This window comes from Lepus europaeus, chromosome 2, assembly GCF_033115175.1.
Source record: "Lepus europaeus isolate LE1 chromosome 2, mLepTim1.pri, whole genome shotgun sequence".
Classification (NCBI taxonomy): Eukaryota; Metazoa; Chordata; class Mammalia; order Lagomorpha; family Leporidae; genus Lepus; species Lepus europaeus.
Window position 1 is genome coordinate 30,535,256 of NC_084828.1, and position 4,563 is coordinate 30,539,818.

Genomic DNA, 4,563 nt, shown 5'->3' on the forward strand with positions numbered 1-4,563 from the left:
GTTCTCCTTGCTTGCTCTTGCTCTCACGATCACTCTCCCACTCCATCTCCCTCTCAGTCCTGTTTGCTCCCTCCCTCTCAAAAAAAAAAAAAAAAAAAAAAGAGGGAGAAAAGAATGGTCAAAACTTTTCATGGAAAGTAATATTTACTGAAATGATATTTCTCCACACAATTATATATTTTCAATCAATCTACATCCCTCGTTAGCACACTACTGGAGATTTATGAGATGGATTATAATTTTTTTTTTTAATTTTTGACAGGCAGAGTGGACAGTGAGAGAGAGACAGAGAAAAAGGTCTTCCTTTTGCCGTTGGTTCACCCTCCAATGGCCGCCGCGGCCAGTGCATCTCGCTGATCCGAAGCCAGGAGCCAGGTGCTTCTCCTGGTCTCCCATGCAGGTGCAGGGCCCAAGCACTTGGGCCATCCTCCACTGCACTCCCGGGCCACAGCAGAGAGCTGGCCTGGAAGAGGGGCAACCGGGACAGGATCGGCACCCCGACCGGGACTAGAACCTGGTGTGCCGGCGCCGCAAGGCGGAGGATTAGCCTGTTGAGCCACGGCGCCGGCCGAGATGGATTATAATTTGAAGTTAAACTTTGGGAAGCTGAGTAAGCATCTTGGGGCAACTACTCTATGTCATCAAACCAAAATATAAAATACTGTCATGTCAGAGCTCACTGGGCAGCAAAAAGCTGCTTGGATTTTGCATAGAAAATTGTCTCATCACTATTTCTGGGGCAAGAGCTAAATAGTGCTTGTCTAACCCTATCCCTTTGAAGAAACTATTTTTATCACTTATTTGCTCAACTGTTCACATTTCATGCTAAAAACAATTTTTAAAAGGAAGTTATACAAAAATATGTAAGCTTATCAATAATGTACTATATGTGATCACTAAACTATTTCTTATACTAAATTCAACTCAAGATTTGAAATTCAATTAAATTAAAATATTTTCTTGAATTATGACACTGTGATGACCTATTTAAAAACAGACATCCTGAGGAATTGAGGGTTCTGAATAGAGCATAGAATTAACACATAAATAGGAAGAGGGAAAAAATCCCCCTTCTAGAGTCATATGATGATGCTTAAAATAATAACATTCATGTTTTCATGCAATGCTTTACCAAAGATGAAACTGGTCATGATACTAAACACAAACAGATTTAGGTCTCCAATATAGTTCTAAAATCATTCTTCATGTGTGTAATATCACCACATTTAGATAAGTCTTTGAAAATGAAAGCATCAGCTAACTAACAATTTGTATACTTTTCAAAAGTAACATGCAGCAGTCATACACAAGGTAATGGCATTATTTTGGCCACAGTCTAGAAATCTGTCATTATTCTAATTAATTTTCAGTGAAGTTATTTTCTTAGCGTGAAGCAAGTGTGATTTCTGAAAAACACCATTTTCTTCTTCATTGCATATAAAACACATTGAACATTTTCATATCCCAATGTGATAGTTCAGATAATAAGGTCATGAGAATGTTCTGAGACTGATTTTTATTGATGGCTACTATTGGCATCTTTGCTTCTCTGTTTTCTTCATCTTAGCCTTTCACCAACACATACACAATTCAAAAATTTTATTCTCCACTAATGTTGTTTTGAACTCTGATTTCTTTTTTTAACCCAGAATACTAATTTTAAACCCATTATTTTTAATATTTTAACAAAGACATGGGAAATATTTTAAAGCAAACACAACTGATTTTTAACATGTCTATAAATGCATAGTTCTGACTGAAATTTGCACAATTATGACAGTAATGCATACTCTATCTTTTTAGAGTTGTACTTATTGGTATTGAAACAAGTTAGTCAATAATTTATTATTTATATATATTTTCCTGAGAATTTCTTTATTGAAGCTTACAGTAAGTTTTGCCATGAAATTTCACATATGTAATAGAAAATAAAAGATACATGCCAATTAAATATCAGGAAAATATTTGAATGACGTTGTTATCTAGCATATTGGTTAATTCCATTGGGTTCTCATCTCTTACAACTGACATTATCTCCAGTATTTGAATTAAATGGAAGGAATCATTTATATCTTTTATTCAATGCCCATTTTCCCACTTCTTTTTGGTGGGAAATAAGGTTATTTATAAATTTTGATCTAGCACATGTAATTTTGACTCCACAACAAGGCACATCTGTCTAAATCAATAATTTTCACTAGTTATTGACTTCAAGCTTACCAAATTAGCCTCAAGGTTCAGTGAGGAATCATTAAAACCTATGTAAATGTCCAACTCAGATCAGAGCAGCTACAGCCTCCCTGGTCCCATCAAATGAATGCACCATTCCACCTACACACTGATCCCTGTTTCTATCATTACGTCTAAAAATTCAGCATGGGAGTTTTGACAATGAAGAAACATTGTCAATAGTGTTTGTTCTGACACTTCAAATTATTTTTCAAAATATCAAGTCCACATTCACCTATCGCTACAACTTTTCTCTTGTTGTTTTCAGCAAGATCTCACAACTCCATTAAGTAAAGATCAGTGTTATTTTCAAATTCATCATATTCTGTAAGATGACATCCAACTGTACTGAAAAACATATCATTTGTGCCGTATGCAGTGCAGTTTTACTGTTTTGTGGATTTCCACCTGTAATCATAAACTTCTTAATACCATTCTGGAAATATCTCTTCATTATATCTGGAGGTCATCTTGATGCTTTTGAACCCCCACAATAAATTCCTCTAAACATAGGATTTGTCAGGTTGATACCAATATCGATAAACTTGAAGCAACTCAGGACAGAAGCCCTGACTCATCCCCAGAGGAAGTCAACAGTTGTTTTTAGAATAAAGTGACTATAAGAAAAATACCTATTGAAATGATGAGAATGTTGTCCCATATTTAGTTAAACTTTTCTTTAATCCTCTTCCCTCCAAAAAAAAAAAAAAATACAACTCAAACCACAAAAAAGCATTTTTAATGTCATGATAAGTGAACCAAAATCAGTTTCTCATTTGTTCCCCAATTTTAAATACACATTTCTAAGTTTATAGAACCAAGCTTGGAAGTGCTTTCTGAAATTTGAAATGCACGGTTTTGGTTAAGAAATGACTTTGCAGGTGTCATCTATGGCTTAGATTTAGGGTTTTTCTTTGAAAATCCTGTCTTCAGTATTATTTGTGGTGGTCGTATTTTAAAAAATGGAAGCTGGGAAAATTCAGTTAATTAAATAATGTGAGGTTTAAAGCATTAAATTTAGGGCTAGTGTTATGGCACTCCAGGTTAAGATACTACCTACAACTATGGCAACCCATGAGCTCTGATTTGATTCTCAGATGCTCCACTTCCAAACCAGCTCGCTGCGAATGTGCCAGAGAAAGCAGCAAAAGAAGAACCAAGTGCTAGGGCTCTTACCAACCATGTGCTTAGCTTTGCTCAGCCCCAGCAGGGCTGTTGCAGCTATCCAGGGAGTGAATCAGCACATGGAAGATCTCTCTCTCTCTCTCTCTCTCTCTCTCTCTCTCTCTCTCTCTCTCTCCCTTCTCTCCCTTTCAAATAAAATAAAAATCTTAAAACAAAATATAAACATGAAATTTTAGGGAATGCATCCTCTCCTTCAGAATGCTATCAATTTTCTCCTCAACTTTATCTTTTACTCATCTGCTTTCACCTCCTAAGATCTTTTATGTTTTTTATTTTATTTTATTTTTATTTGAAGGTCACAGAGAGAGAAAGAAATCTTCCATCCACTGTTTCACTTTCTAGATGGCCACAATAATAGCCAGCGTCGGGCCAGGTCAAAGCCAGGAGCTTCATCTGGGTTTCCCACATGGGTGGCAGTGGCCCAAGCACTTATGTCATGTTCTGATGCTTTTCCAAGGCCATTAGGAGATGGACAGCAAGTAAGCAGCCCAGACACAAACCAGCACTCACATGGGATCCAGCCTTGCAGGAAGCAGTCCCGTTCCCTCCTAAGATCCTACTGAAGCTTTCTGCAAAATTTCCATTAAACCATCAGAGTTGCCTATGAACTTTTAACTTACAAAACAAACAAACAAAAACACAAACTGTTTCCACACAGAAAGTTCCTTCAAGATCAATTTAGCATCAGCTAATGACAGTCAATATGCGAATTTTCAGGATGAAACAAAAGGTAATAAAACAAAGGTTATGCCCTCAAGGAATTTATAATTGCAAGCTAAATTAGAACCTTTTCTAATTTCAGTTCAAGTCCACTTTCATCTTTTTTCATGTTACCCTCCTTCCTAACTCAAAGCACCCTGATTTTTAATTTTCTCTTCTTCATTATAAATCCAACTAATCAAAGGAATTTTATTAGGATATTCATAAAAATTCTAAATTCACCTTTAATTTTACCATGCATTGAATCTAATTATTTTCTTGCATGACATCTTTTACATTCTCAAACAAAAATTCAAAGAATTTTAGAGCAGACATACAGGAGGATTATTATGTATGTCAAGTTATGAAATCAAATTATTATGTGTTAGATAATATGCAAAAAAACCTGATTTTTAAAAATAAAGAAAGCCCAAACCGTCACAGTTCAAG

General features: G+C 35.7%; 1 pseudogene; it reads right to left on the minus strand.

The window, feature by feature from the left end:
• Positions 1–1,953: 1,953 nt before the first annotated feature.
• Positions 1,954–2,782, minus strand: LOC133750679 (deoxyribonuclease TATDN1-like; annotated as a pseudogene).
• Between the last annotated feature and the right edge of the window lie 1,781 nt (positions 2,783–4,563).